At 42.9% G+C, this 20,017-nt stretch overlaps 1 protein-coding gene across 7 annotated transcripts in view; it reads left to right on the top strand.

The window, feature by feature from the left end:
• Positions 1-20,017, top strand: part of ELAVL2 (ELAV like RNA binding protein 2) — a 661,451-nt gene that overhangs the window by 83,454 nt on the left and 557,980 nt on the right. For 5 of the 7 annotated variants that reach the window (XM_086962109.1, XM_086962108.1, XM_086962115.1 and 2 more), the window contains exon 3: positions 18,764-18,932. The exons of the other annotated variants lie outside the window; for them this stretch is intronic. The gene's annotated coding sequence lies outside the window, so the exon portion shown is untranslated. The remainder of the gene's footprint in view (positions 1-18,763; positions 18,933-20,017) is intronic. 7 annotated transcript variants of the gene reach the window in all.

The raw sequence follows: 20,017 nt of genomic DNA, 5'->3' as shown, positions 1-20,017 counted from the left end.
ATTGGGAGGGGAGGAGGGCGTGGAATTGTTGCAGGTCTGCGAGATCTGATAAGGTCCCCCGCCCAAACGTCTCAGAGTAACAAGATCCCGACGAGATCCCAGCGACGGTAATCCTGGAGGGATGAGACTTCCCCCAGCCAAGCTCCACTCCACAGGGGCGTCTGTTTGGTGAGTTTCCGGTCCCACTGTACGTGGCGGAGGGCTGTACTCCAGAACGTGAGCACCGTCCTAGTGACAGGGGGTAGAGCCTGCGGCACCGGGCTGCCATGCAGGTAAGCTTGGATCTGCGCAAAATTCATTACCCGGAGTTCCACCTGGTATGCCGGGTCAAACCAGCTGCCTGCGAACCAATCGTGGATCACGAGCCTCGTGGCCAGGTAGTAGAGGTGGAGATTAGTCACCCCCATGCCCCCGTCGAAGGGGGGAATGCAACAATGTGCTAGGGACAGTTGCTGCCTCCTGCTTCCCCATAGAAACCGGGTGACAATGCCATCCAATTCTTGGAACCGGCTTCCTGGGAGGTGAGTCGTGATATTTTGTAGGATGTATCGGAAGCGGGTGAGAACCATCATTTTAAAGAGTGCACTCCTGCCCAGGGGGTTGAGGGGGGAGGGTTTGCCAGCGTTCATTTTTATTAAGAGATTCCACAAAATGAATTGCACGGTTAATAATTGAAATGTAAACCTTAACCCATCACTCTCTCCGCTCATGAAGTGTAAAGCCACCGCAAGGCACCAAACTCTTTACGGGCCATTCACAAACCTCTCATATGTGTCACAAGGCCATTCACAGTGGCAGCTGTGTGTACAGCACATTACAGCTCTAACATCAACAATGTAGAGACAATCTACACCCTGGCCGAGAGACAGAAAATACTAATTACTTCACAACCATCTATTTCTCAAGTAGTCACACATACTGACTGGATTTGGGTGAGTGAAGGTTTTATTACCAAGATTTCACAAAAATGCACTGTTAATAATTGAGAGGTTGAAAACCTGAACCAATGACTTGCAGCTTGAGTGGTACAGCAGCTGCAAGGCACCAAACTCTTTACAGGCCATCACACTCATTTCATATGTCACACAAGACAAATCAGACTGCCAGCCACAGGACCATCCCATTACAACACTCAGATAAACAGACAGCACCTTTCAACTGCCCATCACTTCCATATGCCCACATGACTGACCGCAATTACACCAGCTGGTGGTTGGAGTGTGCACCGGTTTTTTCGCTAGCAGTATGTAGTTACCAGCATCAAGTCACTACTCATACACTGCCACCCAAGCGCCAGTCCATGCTCATTGCCAAGCACCAGACGATTCACACTGCCGGCCACGCGCCAGTCCATGCACACTGCCAGCACAGTTTTTAATACAAAAAAGAAAACATAAACCTGTTGGAAGTAGATACAAAACTATAACTACCAACAGCTATAACTTAATACATCACATTAATGCCAACCGTGAAATCTGAATGCAAAGTATAAAACCATACAGACCAGATTACTTTTACGCTCACGGTTGCCCCAAAAAATTCAGCTGCATGTGGTACAATTTTAAACATGTGGGTACACCCAGCCCAGGCTTAGGACAATTGGTGCAGTACATGGATACCTCTTCAGGTACTCTACATTTCTTTGGAGGAAACTTTTTTTTTTTGTGACTGTGGGAGGAATGTGATTAGGAAAGAGGCAATCTAGCCACAACTCAATCACTGCTTATCTAGGAACTCTTGTCTGTTAGACTACAACAAGGCAGCCTATTAGGCTGCTGAAACTGAACAAATGCCATATTTGACTGTAGAGAACAATCCTTGAATACAACAAAAGTATTGAAGGTTTCTAAATAAAATAGATAGCCAACTTCTTATACCAAATTTAAGGCTCAATAGCAGCAGTGAAAGGTTCCAACCTTAGATCTACTCCGTCTACACCACTCCTGTGCTTATTATCTAAAATGCAAATAGGTTTGTGCACTTCAGCAACCTGACCCGCACACAGTCACTGGCGAAGTTCTTTAATCATGGATGTTAGTCATCATGTAGATATCTCTCTAGTCAGAATATTTCAGAGCTAGTTGATTGTTACACAAGCCGCTGTCCGTTCTCAGGTTTTTTTTTCTTAACAAGCTCTTATTGGGAACCTTTATAGTTCGAGCGAATTGTGCCACAAGAAAGTGTCCACTTTGAACAATTGCACACCAGTGTAAGTTATCTATGTATAAACGTTGACCTTTGTTAAAAAGTCTTCTATTAAGTTCCCCCACAATTTTCTTACTAACTTAAAAAACGGACTGACAACCAAGGGTGTCAATACTGGAATCCCTACTGGTGTACACCCTGAAATTATATACACATCCAGTACTACTCAGACAGCATATATGTTTTTTTCTTCTTTTTCCTTGAGTTTTATATAGCACGAACTTGACCCGAAGGTATCCATGCTTTACATGAGCACCAGTTGCATTGCTGACGTACATATTCATTTCTGTTCGGCATAGGGAGATTAGGTGATTTGCCCAGAATCACAGGATGTTGAGCGTCCCTGCCGAGACTCAAACCCGGTTCCCCAGCTTCGAGGTTGACCGTTCCAGCCACAAGGCCACAACCTCTCCCAAAATCTTAATTCCATAACATGCCCTCTTGCTAGGGATGTACTGTCTAAGAACCAGTCGGCCCTTGAACAGGGACAAAGACTCACCCACAGCTATTTCTTTCTCTGGAACATAGATCTCTGAAAGTCGATCTACGTGATCAAGGACCGACCAAATCTTGAAAAGACTGTCGCTATCAGGTTGATCTTGTGGCACTGCTAAAGCATTATCAACAAAATGCAGCATCCGAAGAAGCAAATACCAATTACATCTCATGGTTGCAGGAAATATAGCTGTTGCCATCAAGGGACTAATATAAAGACAGCGACAGCTTCCTTATGAAAGTTAAACCCAGGAACTTATTCAACTCATCTAGATTTGTGGGAGTCCAAGGAGTACCTCTAGAGTGGGGCTTACATCTGGCACTGATTTCCTTCAAATACTGTTCAGCATACAAATAAGTCTGCTTAACTATCTCATCCATAAATACATAATCAATAAACAGCTGAAAAAAAATGTATATGCAAAAAGTTTTCAGTATTCACTCTACATTCTGCAACACCACTAGGCACAACCGGCTGCACCATGCTTTGTTCAACCCAGAGTCCAGCACTTCAGTGGGAAGCCTTTTAGCCCCAGGCTGCAATCAAGATGCCTCTTGCTGCTCTGTAGGCACATCAGTGTCTACTTCTACGACAACACTTAATTTGCAATGAGTGCCTTCATCATGAAGCGATTTCTCTTGGACAGAAAATTCACTGCCAGTATCCTGGCCTTACTTGTCTGCCTCAGATGCAGTAAATCTTATAATCATGGTCAGAAGACAAAAAGCATACGAACACCCTGCTGAGCAATCATCCTTCGGCTAGCCATGATCCTTACTAAGAAAAGTAACTTGACTGACAACACTGTATAAATTAAGTAATAAACAGTGTGGTTCTATCAAATGGAAAGTAAAACTACAGGGATATAGTAAAATCTAGAAGGAAAGTCAATCGTACAAAGCTAATCTAAACTGATACCAGCCACTTGCCAGAGATGGCAACACTGAGGATCAACTGCTCTCTCTGCACAGACAGCAAACTATAAAGAAGACCCACTGGAAAAAAAAGAAAAAAGAAATTATACACCAGGCAATAAACAAAGCGCTCAAATCAATGTTACTTTTTAAAAAAATCGCACAAAAAGCTAATAAAACAAGTTATGCAAAGGGATACACAGACTAAAAGATTACGAAATGAGTAGCTTACCAACCTCAACTCCACAAACTGAAGATCTGCCAAAGCTGCACCAACAAACCGGATTCACCAACCAGAGAAAGGGAATGATTGACCCTACTATAAAAATAAAGAAAATTAATACACAAAATATCCAAATTCACTGATATTCCCCCAAAAGGAAGCTTGGCACAACCAGATAGAAGTAAACCTTAACCCAGAAGCATCACATACATAACTTTATTCCCGGTTGACTCAAGTGTTAACACCCACTCTGAGGCTCAGTCCACCCACAAATTTCTCAAGGAGGGGAAATCAGCCCAGAATTCATATCTGCACAAAAATGCCCAATTTGTCTTAAGGGGAGGGCGGCATACAAATAAACTATATTGGTCTTTGTTTTTGGATTGCACCTTGAACATTAGGTTTCCACAATTGAAATGTAATATTGTCCGTTGCTATTAAATAGAATTTTGCAGAAATGTATGTTTGATTGTTTTGCTGTGAGCAGCTGTACTGTTGAATTATATTGCTGTGAGCAGCTGTACTGTTGAATTATAAACTGAATACAATATCCAATATAAGTGACACAAACATGTGGAGAGTGCCGAGGTACAGTTAAGATTAGCACGGGAGTTCTTTGATACTTCTGTGTGGTGAACCCTGTGGTAGTGGGTTGTTTTGTGTATTGTTACCTCGGGTGGCACAAACACTGGTTTTTAGCTACAGATAAGTTTAGATACAATGTCGCATGAAATTGATGTGCTACTCTGTATACCACCACAACCTCTTCTTGTGTTTTGTGACCTCGTAGTTCATCTGGACTGTCCTATAACAGAAGTGTTCTACCCCAGTGGGGGGGGGGGGAGGCACTGTGGTGGCCTAGACTGCAGCAAAGGTAGCCTGACTGTGGGGGTAGGAGGTGCCCAAGCTCGTGCATAGCTGTCCTGCTGCTGGTGGACGACCAGCAAAGGGTGATAGCCTGAAATCACCACGTGACCCACCCTGCCTTGTGTGTTTCTTGATGTAACCTTGTGTGGCCTAGATTGGAAGAGGGGGTGCTAGCAGCCTGGTTTGCAACAGCCATCTGGGTGGCTGCAGATCTCAGAGGGGTGAAAGGGAAAAGCAATAGCTAGCCCTCCAGATGAAAGGATGGACCTGGGCGAGTCAAATGCTAGAAAACAGGTTGGAAGGTTGCTGCTCAAGAGTAGAATGCACGGACAATAACATGGTGAGGAGACGTGTAGTTACTAAACCTGTAGTGCAGTGCAACACTGGGGATGAGTAGTAAAGTAGTGGGCTTGCTTGCAACCTCTAAGATGAAAAAGCCTCAAACGAGCAGTAAATTAAACTGGTAGCTTGTGCAGACCTGGTCTGCCATGATGACCTAGGAACAAAATACCCTGTACATGTTGTCTGGTCTCCAACTACTGCAGATGGCAAGCAGAATTTGGGTTAAGAGTTAACAGGCCAACAGCCCTCATTGTATTGCACATTAATTGATTTGTTGATGTGATGACTGCTGGAAGGAAAAAATATTACTGTGAATATGGAAATTACCTTATTATGAAAACGTGACCGTGAGTCAATACGGGGTGGTAACGGCAGACCTGGCAACAGAGCCAGCATGGAGTGAAGATGGAGCTACAACATGGGGAAGATTTACTGTAACAAAGGCTCCTACCATGCTTCAAGGTAATTGCTTCAAGGTAATTGCGGAAGGAAGGCGTGGCACTTTCTTACCCTAATATAAGGGATGATAAAGGCTTGAGGCTAGTGAAGTAACACAGAAACCATAGGCAGTGCAGAAAGTGAACAACATGGGCCACTGAGAATAGGGAAGTCAATAACAATAGATCAACACAAGACCAATTGATGGACCAATGTCCAGCGCAGAGTCTCACCAAAACGAATATACAAAAGCATTGCCAGAAACTGAACGCCCCCTTGAACCTAATGAAGGCATTTCTCATTGGACACAATGACTAACATATGAATGAAGTGAAATGTATGATTGAGGGAGCAGTGAGTGGCACAGAAGTTTGTTTCCCCACATAAAGAACTGACATTTGTTACCCAGTTCCCTCTGACTATACCACAAGGGGTCCTTGCTTAGCTTCCAACTATTGAAGCCAATCCTCATTTTATCTGGTACCCCTTTTTATCTGTTTGATATTCTGTTAGGCAGGTCAGCCTCCTTTCGCTATTCTCTCACGCTCTAAGCAACTGACATTAAAAGATTTCATTGGAAACCCCAGCCTCTGCCCTTCATGCACTTCTATGTTTGCACCTTACTCGAAACGAAACAGAGCCCGATCACGCTGTAAATCCATACAGTGAGTTTTAAACTGCCAACCACTCTATCACACAACGTAGGGCCATCGTTGTGGACTTGTGTTGATCTGGTAGGGCAAAGGATGTTTACTGTGTGCCAACAGCATATGGCCTATACATTTTTGGATATATAGGGGGAAAAAAGTAAATCAGAAAAGTTTATTTATTTCCCCCCCACCAGATAGCATGCCCCTACGTTTCTCAGTATGTTCTTTAACGGTCCACTTTAGCACAGTGCATTCTACACCTCCATTTCAAGGATGGTGATCCAAATTAAAATAAAAACACTACTTTATATTGAGAAAAAATATGGAAGGACCAAAAACAGGAGATATGTTGTAGGGATTTGTCATGTGAAATATATTGTTAAAGACTGTACCTGTCTACCCGGGCCTTCAAACTGCAAATTTGAGCGTCCTTCGTATACTGCAACTACATTTCTCTGTTTGAAAACTAGGTGTTGACTTTAACATGGTGATTGAAGCTTGGGCTAGGATGCCTAGGAGCAAGGGAAAGCACAACCGCATCAAAATGATTGCCTTCCTAAGAGTTGTATAAAACCTGTAAAAATGCACTATGTATTATGCCAGAAAGAACACAAGCGAGTTAAACTGCTACACCGGGACAAAAGTGAATTAGGAATGTGCTGATGCTAGAAGAATAGTCTTAGTTGGGCCATTGCACTGCCAAACAGATACTATGCAGCCTACCAACTGTTGGTCGTGAACTAGTCGACCTTCGCCCACAGGGAGAACGAAATAGACCTGCATTGTGAAAAGGGCTACTCATGCACAATATGCCCTCTCAACTACAACTGGACCTTTGATAAAAACATGGCACAGTATTACTAGAGAAATGGGATGGAGATAACTATTAACATCTAGGATGCAACTTTGGGTGTGATGGGCACAACGTAGACTGAACAAATGGGAGAGGTTTAAAGAGTTGGCTGCCATTGGTATATCAATGTTAGGAGATATTTGGCTAGAAGTGGAGAATTAACCTTCTGACCATCTACAGGTTATTTAATCACTGAATTGGTTGGAAACATACTAATTTGTAATGATCAGACGCACTAAAATGCTGTATTACGACTGTTACCAGCCATTATATGTTTCAAAGCAGGTTGTTGGAGACTAGACTAACAAAAAAACTCTGTTATGCCACACATTGAACACTCAAAAGGAACTGGTATACCTACAGTCCTGGTGAGAGGAAAATATGGGACACAGAGAAATGATTTGCAGAGGTCATGATGCATACTAGAGAGGGGTATATAAGATCCAAATTCTGACTAGTCCGATTAAAGATTCTGCACATAACCCAAATCACCAGAGGATAGCTGCACAGATTGTCGCATCCCATCCAATATATCATTTTGGGAGAGTGGGCGTACTCGCGCACACACTGGTTTTATCGCAACTGGGTTCTTACTGTGCACAGTTCCTTAAACTGATAAATGAAGTAAGAGGAACCAGTGACATCAAAGGTGCTCCTGCTAATACTGGGAATATCGGAAGGAGGGTTTCAGTACATCATTACGAGAAATTGCACGTTTGAACATAGCACAATACTTGAGTATCCCAGTGCCTCCATCACCAGAAGCAGCCCTCTCCAAAATGGAGCGGTATTTGGCAACCAAAAGAATAGTTTATGAAGGAGAGGATGCCTTATAAAGTTTGATTAGATATGAAGCTGGTGGCTGAAAAGGATCAAATCTGAATAAATGGGGCTGGTATTGAGATTTGTTGGGGAGGATGATAGACTGAAAGGGAATACACAGATTGGAATGGGAGCATTTTGGATTTAAAGTGTCTGACACACACACAGCAGCAGGGATAACAAGATGCAGAAGGGCATAAAATGAAACACAGCGATGAATACTAGAGTAAATATACGACTTAACCTGGTCTGGCACAAGGCACACTGATATGCACCACCAAATAGAACTGTGAATTAGCAAAAATTAGCATTTTCAGATTAGTTAAAATGTCAATATAGCCTGTTCTATAACGAGGTTAAAGCGGTCTCTGATGCATAATATGGCCTGTTTTGGTATTGGGTAGGCGGCTCACCATTAGTCCAAAGACTAAAGAATTTATCTGACCGGTAAACTCCATAAGTAGGTGAGGGTGTGAAATATTCTACATTATATGTGCAATTGACAACATTCATTCCCAGATTGCAAGCATAAGACAGTAAAATGGCTTCAGAATTAATTTGTGAAGATGTGAAAAGGAAGATATTAAGTCAATTCTCTGTCTCGACTCATTGGTGTAGTGTGGTCTAGTTCCCCCGCGGTCACGTGACCCTGGGACAAGGATCGTGAGATTGTGACGAGGGGGCTGGCCACTGGAGACCGAGCAACTAAGCACGGCAGACTGGCTCTCCCCTCCATGATTATACCTTATCTTTTGTATGAACAATAAAGTACCGTTAATGTGCCCCATAGTCTCTGCTCCATCCTTCCGAGGGATGTACCTCTCTCCTCCACAATTGGTAGTTGTGCAATTATTGTGACCTGCATTTCTGTTGTCCATGGAAACACTGGCACTACGTACTACTGTAGGCCACAGAATTGCCAATTACCTACCTTTGAACAGTGCTATGGGATAAAATGTCCAGTTCAGGTAGCACATATAACACTCAAATAATATATTAGTTGTGTTCTTTGACTTCACTGGCATGTTGATGCCATTTGCAACTCATGAGAGATGCTGGGCAGTGAATTCAGGCTCTTAATGTTGTCTGGCTAGACTTCTCAAACCTCCTAAAATGCTGATGCTCTCCTCTTGGGTTATGGGTTATCCCTCTACTTGAACAATCTGTTGCAGCAGCAGTCTGTTAACAAGCCCTGATGGTATAATCCACATCCTTCTAAAGGAGGCAACCAAGCGTTGTGCTTCATTTTCCTTTACACTGATATACAGAACTTCTTGACTAATGGAAATCTGGATAAGTTTAAGAGGGTCCCCCTCTGTACAGATATGAAGAAGTTGCTAAATCCAGCTGTTCATTTAGTTTCAAAGTTGAGCCTCAATCTGTAGAGCGGAGCCAATACTTAATGATAGTTTTTCTTTAGTGCTCTAGCTCCATGGTAAACCGCCTACTAGGGAGCTCTCATTCGTATATTGTGTTGCAGATAATTTATGGTGTGCCTGAGGCCTTCTCTCCTGTAGAACAGAACACCTGAATAGGCAGGTAGGTTTGCTATGCTTGTGACCATTTCAGTCTTCAGGCAATGCATTTGCTGGACTACAGGCGAGCCATGCGAACTGGCATGGTTAAGACCTTGAAAGCGAAACGCCAGACAGCTGCACTTGCACATGCAGGGACACGTGCAGCACTGGCCCTTGCTAAACCCCGTGGAGCACAGATTAGGAACTCCTGCATTGTCATGCACACTGCATGCAGTCAAAGGAGTTTGGGGAGACGGTCATAACTGTCTACACTGATTTAACACCGACTGCCAGTAGCACCACTGGGTGCAGGTAGAACGGCATTAAGACCAGCATAATTTGCTACAACCTGCAGTGTCTTGGTCTGGTTAGGAGTGTGATAGCCTTCCATTTTTAAGAGTACCACTTTGGCGAGTTGGAGAAGCTGTACAGTCAATTTGTACACAGAATTTGACAGGCATTCCCATTGTGTGGCCCCGGGTATTGCCTTGCTGAATCTTGTGCTCTTGGCATGGAATCCAAACGGAACAGTAGTTCCTGTTCGTGTAGTCAATCACTCACTAGGAATATTAATATCTTGGGTTTTTAATGAGAAACAAAAAACCGTCGATAATGAAGTTTGAATAATTCCCATAACATTGACAAGTTTCACATGGTTACAAATACAAATGACTAACAATAAAAATATATTTAATCAGTCATTGGTAGTAAAGATTGAGTAATGAATTGCTGTCCAAGAAGGTGCTTAAAATAGGCTCTCGCATCATAGTATTAGATCTGTGAAAAAAACGATAACTTGGTGGGTATAATTTTGTATTACAAAAATTACAAATTACAAAACTGACTTTGAATAAGTCATGTGGGGTACATATGGAGGACGTTTGTCAAAATTATTATTAAAAAAGGTGCAAAAATGTGGCGAGTACCAGCAAGAAGGTAAGCTTAACTGGGCTGTAGGCTCCCAGTCCTAGGTAGAAAGAAAATAGGGGGAAAAGAGGTGGTTAGTGTATGGGTGAGCACTTGTGTAGAAGTGTCACTCTCCAAATGAATGATATGCACTGAATCAATAAAGGCCTACTGGAAAACAAGGACACATTCATATTGGGCACTAAATTGAATCAACCCATTAGGCATCCAGCCAAGTGGAAAAGACAGATGAAAAACTACCACTATTGCATCAGATAGGGTAACATGCCACCTATTGAATGGAACCAAGGAAAACACATACTGTGCCAACACAGCTAGTGCTCCCAACCAGTGGTGACTGCAGTCAGTAATCCGCAGGAGGCAGCTAGATGTGTGAATAGAATTAGTAATGGACAGATCTAGAATCGGCTCTGTGCGCATGAGTATTCATTTGGACAAACGAAATGGGACCCTTTTTGGCCCAGGGCCAAAGCAGAGGAAACAAACACAACTACAGAGATAAACCTTCATAGTCCAAATATCGATTTCAGTCCAGTAATAGCTGAGAAATCTAACGTTCATGTAGAAAAAAAGGCAAGTATGACTTAAGTCACACTTGAACATGCCAGAAGAAAATTATATAGCAACCATCGTTATAAATTTGATGGTACAACCTTGAACAAAAAAAATATCTGAATCGCAGTTAAGTGAACGATAGAAACAAAATACTGCTGACGGACATTCAACATCACAGTTCAAATAAAGGTTTGGAGACCAAGGTAATGATTTCAAGAGTCTGTACCAATCCTCCCTCTTGAGGCTATTTACACCAATTCACAATGGAAAAAAACAGTAGAATTGTCTTTGACAATAGGTTGGCAAGGCCCCCTTTCTCTTGAATTGAATACATAGTACCTGCCATCCGAGGTCATTCTGTAAATGCTTATGCTGTACAAAGTAAGACGAGGGACATTGGGAAGCTTGCACCAGATTCTACTCCGATGTTGGTTAGTTCTCTAATTTTGTTTTCCCTATTGGATGGTCTGGCAAATATAAAGGCCATAAAGACATCAGATGCTGTAATGCAGAAGTCTTTGGATTTAGAAGGGGCTATGTGAGAGCTTTAGGTTGGAGTGGATATGCAGTTTCCACAGTGAGCGTACAGACACAACAGCTGCATTTATGTATGAAATGACTGACCACAGGGGATGGCTCCATAACTCAAGCAGGCAATTCTTAGCAGTATTGATAGGTAAGTTGGTACAGACCAAGCTGGGCTAGCCTTTGCTCGGTGTGACCCTGGCCAAAAATCTCCCCCTAGACTCAGAAGTCCCGGGGCACGACCAAGAGAGTGGGGCCACAATACCCTGAGAACGGTCCAGGTGAGGTGAGATTCAGTCCCCGATCAAGTTGGATGCCATTCGCATCTCTTGATGTGGAGGATCAGATTTCTTGTGTTTTCACTCATTCACTGCAAGTACTTCATAATATAGAGGTGTTAATGGTCACTAATATAAGCAGTAGCATTCAAAATAGAGCAGAGGCCCTGATGAAAGCCTAGGGATGATTAGCCCTCTTGGCTGGTAGCATGCTGGCAGTTTTTTTGGCAGTTATTTGTTTAAAACTGCAGGTTTGCACTGTTCTGTTTTTAATTAGGTGGTTGTGTCCGCACTCTCAATAAAGTTCTTATGTTGGGGCACATCATCCTATTTTAAATTCACCACTCACTGTTGTTTCTTGCTCTGCTTTCCATTCTAATTTTTCGAGTGGGTAAGGCAAATATTGCCCACTTTACTTTTCCAGAGTGAATTTGGTGGGATCCTGCCTCGTACACACTGGTGTAGGGTGCTCTATGATCAAGAGACTCACCACCCCTTGAGCTGGCTGACCAAATGATAATACTGATCACCTTGAAAAGTTGATGGTTATCCAAATTCTGCTGTAGGCTGATCCCTACCATATATCACGTAGAGATTTGAGCTCTGTTGGTTTTTGTTTGTTTTGTGTTCCTTGTTCTAGTTCCTTCTTTGTGCGATATAGGCACCACTCCACCAGAAGGGGAGTGATATTGTTTTGCCTGACTTTAGGCATTCAGACCCCTGGTTCGTTGTTTATATTGCAGTTATTGGGGAAGTGAACTTGGCTGGTCTTTAAAATTTCTCTATGACCCTCCCTCCCCCTTGTGTTATGACAAAAATCTAATTTGCCCAGTTCCGGCGACCCAATTTTTTTAACAGAAAAAATACATACCACCTACACAATTATCCATGTACATAGAAAGCTGCGAGATCTGCAAAGATGTTCAAGAATAGTGTTCATTTTTCTTCTTATTTGGATCAAGTAAACACCTTAAATAAAATATACTTTACAAAAATAGTATGTAAATCTTTGGTAGCTTAGAGAGGATGTTTTTGTGTAGCCATTTTTCACTGAATGCCACATGTCATAGAAATTTAAATCATCTTTTCTGTTTGCAAATTAATTTATCAGAAGGGGGCCATCTGTTTTGCTTAGTCATTTTCAATGGAAAGTACTGCAGGTGTCACCAACCTCTTTACCAATATTTGAGTACAAATACGTTGTAATTAGCATCAACTTGTAGGAGATGTTTTTCACTGGCAAGAGCCTGGTACAACCAGAAGTATTCCTAAAGCAGCCCATGCATTAGGGAAAGCATCCTGCAGATTACAGCAGTGAATAAACTGAAGTAAATTAAGTGGTTTCTCAAATCTGTCGGGAAGCATGTGATGAAGACCAAGAATCTTCATCTTTGAGGCCCACTGCTTGGCAGAGGTTAGTGCCATCTCTACTTCAAAGTTTTGCCCTTCGGGCTGCGATCAGCTCCTCGTGTGTTCACGAAGGTACTGGCCCCTGTGGTGGCTCACCTGCGTCTCCAAAGCGTTCAAATCTTTCCATATTTGGACGATTGCCTTCTAAATTCTCAATCCCAGCATCAGATACATCAGGACACTCTCCTTTGCCAGCAGGTGTTTCAGTCCCTGGGGTTGACCATCAACGTCGAAAAGTCACAGTTTGCACCTCTGCAGACCAGATCCTTCTTGGGATCGATCCTAGATACGAAGCTCTCAAAAGCGTTGGTCTCCAACGAGCGATGTCACAAAATCCTTCGTCTGGTCTCCCTCATTCGAAGAAAACAGTCCGTTTCTGTTTGAACGTTAAAGTCATTCTTGGGAATGGCTTCATCTTGCATCGCACTGATCCCAAATTGCAGGTTGCGCGCCTGTCCCATTCAGGAAGAACTGGACTTACAGTGGCGTCAGGTCTCCGGGTCCTTCAACGACCTTGTCGCAGTGACAACCCGCATGAGACAGAGCTTGCTTTGGTGGGCACAACCTACAAATCTGGAAATGGGAACGTCCTTTCTCGTTCACGCACCAGATCTCACTCTGATGACAGACTCCTCCCTGGAGGGGTGGGGCGCTCATCTCCAGGGCCTATCCATCAAGGGCAAATGGACTCCGCCCCAGCGCAAGTGGCATATCAACAGGCTGGAGTTGATGGCGATATTCCTAGCGCTCAAATCATTCCTCCCAGTAGTTCACGGGGAGTCAGTGCTGATCCAAACGGACAATACCACCAGTATGCACTACGTGAACAAACAGGGAGGAACCAAGTCTCCTCATCTGTCTCACTTGGCCCAGTCGATCTGGGATTGGGCTCTCCGCCACCAGATCACCTTGACAGCCGTCCACCTTCCGGGCGTGTCCAACATTTTGGCGGACTCTCTTAGCAGGTCCACTTCCTCAACGCACGAATGGGAACTGCACTAGCAGACTCTAGATCTTGTCTTTCACCAGTGGGGTCACCCAGATCTAGACCACTTTGCAACACCGGAGAATCGGAAATGCCCGTCTTATGCAAGTTGGCATCCCCACCCCGGGTCGTGCGGGAATGCCCTTTTGATAGACTGGTGCGATCTATTCGCTTACGCTTTTCCGCCGATTCCATTAATACCGCTGGTGCTGTGGAAGATGCGGAGACAGCCTTGCCACATCCTGTTGATCGCACCTCGTTGGCCCAGGCAGGCATGGTTTTCAGAACTGCTTCTGTTGTCCCAATGCAAGCCCATTCCTCTGCGCCCTCGTCCAGATCTACTATCAATGGACAGATGCCTAGTGTGCCATCCGGACACCTCCATGCTAAAATTGTGGGCATGCAACCTGAGTACCTTGAATTCGCAGATTTGAACTTCTCAGGAATGCAGAGACATCCTGGCTCAAGCTAGGGCTCAGTCTACCATCAAGACTTATAAACTCAAGTGGAAGAGATTCTGCCATTGGTGTTTCAGCCAATGTCCATCCCATCCATTCCACTCCAGAGCAGCTTCTTCCATTCTTCTTAAGCCTTGCTCAGTCAGGACTCTCATTTTACCCTGAGAGTTTTCTTAGCTGCTATATCTCGCTTCAGACACAATGGCTCTTCTTTCCTCTGCTCGACCAGAATCATACGACAATTCTTCAAAGGACTTTTTCGCAAGTTCCCACCTGTTCGGCGCCCTCCTTCATCTTGGCATCTCAATGTTGTACTATCCCAACTTATGAAGTCACCATTTGAACCTATCCATAAAACGGATATTAAATTCCTCACCTGGAAGGTTGCGCTTCTTTTGGCTTTGACCTCATCTGGTCGTGTGAGCGATCTACACGCTTTCACTATCAAGCCTCCTTACCTTCAGTTCAGGCCTAACGGAGTGGCGCTCCACACCAACCCCTCTTTCCTACCTAAAGTACCGACAGACTTTCATTTGAATGAGCCTGTGTTCCTGAGAACTTTCTTTCCGGACCCAAAGTCTCCGGCGGAGCAGCGCTTGCATTCTTTGGACATCAAACAATGCCTTAAATTTTACATTGCCAGAACTGCCTCCTTCCGCAAGTCCGACCAGCTGTTCATCGCCTACGGACGTTTGCGTAAGGGACATCCAGTTTCCAAGCCAACTATTGCTCGATGGCTTTCCTCAGCCATTGCCTTCTGCCACCGAGAAGCTGGTAAACCATTGCAGTCTTCAGTGAGGGCTCATTCTATGAGGGCAATGTCTTCATCCACCGCCTTGTTTGCTGGTGTGCCTTTATCAGATTTGCCATGCAGCGACATGGTCCAGCAGGCACACTTTCACCAAGCATTACTGTTTGGATGCCATCAATGAAGCGGATATCGCAGTGGGACAGGCAGTCCTTCGCCTTCTGTTTCATTAAGGTGAGCCTCTGTTCCCCCCCTCCTTGATGTTTTACTGTGATTGCTATGATGTGTAACATGACTGTATTATCCTGCTACTGTCTTGGTTTTCTTCCATATATTTACCTAGCAATCTCAGTTGTCGGAGGTTACTGCTTTCTATTCTATTCAAGCATGTGAATCTATGAAAGACACCCCTAATACTGGAGAAGAACAATTGTTACTTACCTGTAAACAGGTGGTTCTCCAGTATTGGTGTCTTTCATAGATTCACATGCGACCCACCCTCCTCCCCTCAGAGGCTCTCTTCTCCTCATGCGCTCTTTGTTACTTGAGCTACGAAAATCTGAGGGCTTGAGCTTCTGAGGAGAAGGTTCTAGAGGGTGCTGGCGCCTGATTAGCTGTAATTTGGACTAACATAATGACACTGTTACAAGTAGTTTTTTTCTCTTTACCATGCTTTCCTATGTAGGAATAGTTTTTGGAGGTTTCTATTATGTTTCCTATTCTTTATCATGTATTATATGTACTTATATATTATATATATTTAGCATTATTGCTATTTTATTTACCGTGGGACTCCCACTTCGACGACGGGGAATATTCAAGCATGTGAATCTATGAAAGACACCAATACTGGAGAACCACCTGTTTACAGGTAAGTAACATTGTTCTTATGTTCCTCAGCCACCCCACCTTGTTTAAAACATCTAAGCGGGTGATCTCTGCCATAGCTTATGTAGAAAATGACCGCTCCGGGGTCCTCCCTACTCTGGCCCAGAATAGCAGTGGACAAAACTTAGCAATGTCGCTAATGGTACGTTGGCCCATGTCTAGCATAAGCTGGTAAATTGGGGTACTCTGGGCAGCATCACTAGGTTCCTTATGAATTTGTGCTCTGATCAAGTGAGCTCTAATCTTTTCAACTCCCCCCACAATTCGGAACCGTACAGGGCAGATTTGACAGCTTTAAGGTCATAGATCTGTAAAGCAGGGGAAACTGGTCTGGTATGGGATGAATGATGTACTATAGCACTAACACAAGTATGTCGTTCTCTTGCTGAAGAAGGTTTGACTTTGAATGAAGAACAAGCGTTCCATAGGGAACTTTTTTGGCCATATCTTTTCGGCTGGAGGTATGCCACCAGATCTTGTTAAAGTACAAGCCTTGCCAAATGCTGATCCCCACACTCAACAAGATTTTTCTATGGTGCGTTCATTTCTTAACACGGCCAGTTATTCCAGATACCTACAAGACTGCCACTTAAGTGCTCTGTTAAAAGACTTGACTAATGAGAAAATATCATTTCTTTGGTCACATGAATGTGAGAAAAGGTTTATAAGAACTAAGCCATTGAGAATTGCAGAAATGACTTAATTCCCAAGCTTCATACACAGGTTGTTGACGAGAGCCCTGTTGGGTTAGGTGCTATCCTTGCACATCCAACGCTCGAAGGCATATTGTGGGATATGCAAATAGAAGTTTTACTTGAAAAGATCGTGCTTACTCACAACCTGAAGGAGAAACCGTAGCTATGGTATGGGTTTGTAAACATTTCCATGTCTTCCTGTATGGAAAGCCTTTCACACTAGTAACAGATCAAGATTTAATGACTATATTTGGCAATCTAAAGGCCAAAATGTCTCATTGCATTGGAGAATGGGGAACTACAGTTGCAAGGGTATAATTACACCATTGTGCATTATACAGGGAAAGATCAGAACCCTGCTGTCTACTTTTCTAAAGTACCTATGCAATGTCCCAATACTCCCTCCAAGACGGCTGAGGCCTGTATTCATTTAATTTTAAAATCAAGCACACTAGCTACTATTTCATTAGTCCATATCACTGCCTCGAGCCATGATAGTGAACTGTTAAAGCTGAAGGATATACTTACACATTAGTTGTGGAACCAACACCCTCAACAGTTCACCAGTGTTGGTGAATTACAAAAATGTCAAGGATCAACTGTCTATATCTCCGGAAGGAGTTATGATGTGAGGGTTGAGAATTCTGATTTGGGAGAGTGCGACAGAAAACCATTGAAGTGGTCCATTAAGGACATTGTGGAATTGTTGCAAAATAAAAAGCTCCGACTGTCTGGCTCCCTTATTTTGATGAGTTAAAGGCCCGCATCTCTGCAACTAGCTTTCTACAAAAGCTGCTCACCACATTTTGGCCATGTCAGAATTCCCAAAGCATGAATGGGAAAGAATGGCCATTTAATTATTTTGCGTCCACTTCACAATGGACATCACCTGCTGCTGATTCTGGGCAAGTATTCACGATTTCCCTTAACAGAAGATTTTTTATCTACTACCCAAGAACGAGTCATTGAAAGACTAGATGGTATCTTTGCAATTTGGGGTGTTCCAGCCATAGTTAAGTCTGTCAATGACCTGCCTTTCAATAGTTTAAAGATTTCTTGAGCATTTAAATATGAAGTAGAACAGCTCACCTTTTTGGCCGCAAGCCAATAGACTTGTTGAGCGGTTTGAGTACCCTAAAGAAAGTAGTGGAGCGTGCTTATCTAGAGAAGCTTGATTTGAAAACTGTGTTGAATTCTACCTTGAGAGCTCATCATTCGACACACCACTCGGCCACAGGTGTGTCTTGCGACATTGATGTTCGGGAGTAATGAACACCAAGTTGCCTTAATGGACCAATTGAAGAAAGAGATGAGAAAGAATCTCGAGAGACTTGGTGAACAAACAAAACAAGAGTATATGCTGATCAAACAACTTGCAAAGAACATCTTTAGGAAAGGAGTTAGTGCTTGAACGACGGATGCAGAGAAGAAAATCTGATGCTCCATCTGATACTGAACCTTTTTAAGTCGTGCCTACCAAGGGACACATGGTGACTGCCCAGCGCCCTGAGTAATCTATTACCAGAGACTTTTTACTTTAGACCTTTATTCGTTCATCAGATCTTTCTGTTGAAGAGACTGGGTGTGAACCATCCCTGGTTGCTTTTACCTCTACACTGCTGGCGCACATCTTGGACATTGGTGATGACCGTTTCCAGTTTACCAAGAACAAGATCAGGAAGAAAAATGAAAGCGCCAAAAAGATTGATTGAAGAAATGTAATTGTATATGTCTGTCTATTTTGTAAAAAATGTTTTGTTTTGTTATTTAACAGAGGGATAGATTTATTGTCTTGCGAGTTAGAAATGATGGAACCCTTTTGACTCCTAAGGGACTATGTAGAACCGTGATGTAAGTGTTAGAGTGGAAATCATTGAAGGCTGGTTTAGAATGTTGAGTTCGCAGTTACACACAGATGAATAAATACGTGTAAAACTAAGCTCAATCTTTGGCTTGGTCATTGACAGGTACCCTGGCTGGCGAAGATACTACACCACCTTCAGTGTGAAAAACTCATTTACATGTGGAACAGTTGGAAGTTTAACCTTTAATACCAAGTTCTCTGATCCCTACAGCGACCTAATTTGCATTTGATTGTACACCTATCCAGATTAATTTACTGTGGAGCGATCTGAGGTAGAAACTTTCATTATTTTCCCAATGAAACATGCAAACATTTTGTGCAAGTGTTGTCAGATGTTATTGTTTTAAAGGCTCTGCATAACTGGTTTTCTGAAATGATTGAACCCCTTGAACTTAACTAATGGTTGCAGTTTTCCATGTATCTGTAAAAATCAGTATAACGCAAACTATTTACTTATTGTGTATTTATTTTTACATAAGAGATTGAAATGATTGAATGTTAAGGGAGTTAGAAAAGAGCAAGATTTCTAATGAAGTTTGAACAGCAGTAGATGTGCACAGAGCGGAAACTAAAATATACATATCATAAGTGTTTTATCTGTGGGTATTCATGTCATTGAAACCTGTGGCAATTTACTAGTTTCAACTTCATTTATATTTTACTTGGGTTCTTTAAAAAAATGAACATAAGTACTTTTAGCAAAACATAAATTTGGAGTCAAAGATAGTGGTGCAATGCTAATTTAGGAAGAAAACTAGCAACAGTTTGAAAGGCTACATAGCTAGTCAAGTAATGGGCTGTGGAGGGTATGTATCTGTACATTCTTAAATATTCAATTCTCCACTTCAGTCACTTTCCCCCAGAGCTTCACTTTTGTTTGGTACTATGTGTGGTACAAAGGGAAGTAAGTTCTACAACACAGTCCTGGCTGAGAGGGCACTGGGGTCAGTGACTTCCTGCCTCTCCTTTCTGAGATGAAACTGTATATGGATTAATGTTTTCTGTTACATGAGTGCAGTTTGTAACGTGCTGATCTTGCAATGTCTTCCACAGCAGATTAAGTAAAAGCTACTGCTTCTACAGCAGTAAGACTATCAACAGCCTTCTAAGTGTTTAGGAAAGACCTCGTTTTTCTGTGATAGTAGGATAGACAACATAAGACCAGTATGTTGCCAACTGGATGAGGTGGGCAGCCAATTTTGTATACTATGTGCAGGTTTCTCAGCTACAGTTATATGGTGAAATAGCTGGTAAATTGTATCAACCATGTATTTGTAATCCGGTATACAGTTGGGCTTTTGTACAAACTGGCTCCAAACTGTGACCAGGGAAATGATCTGGCTGTGAATTGTGATAA

The sequence above is a fragment of the Lissotriton vulgaris genome, chromosome 3_1 (assembly GCF_964263255.1).
Source record: "Lissotriton vulgaris chromosome 3_1, aLisVul1.2, whole genome shotgun sequence".
In the NCBI taxonomy this organism is placed as follows: domain Eukaryota; kingdom Metazoa; phylum Chordata; class Amphibia; order Caudata; family Salamandridae; genus Lissotriton; species Lissotriton vulgaris.
This window is presented reverse-complemented; position numbering and strand designations above follow the sequence as displayed.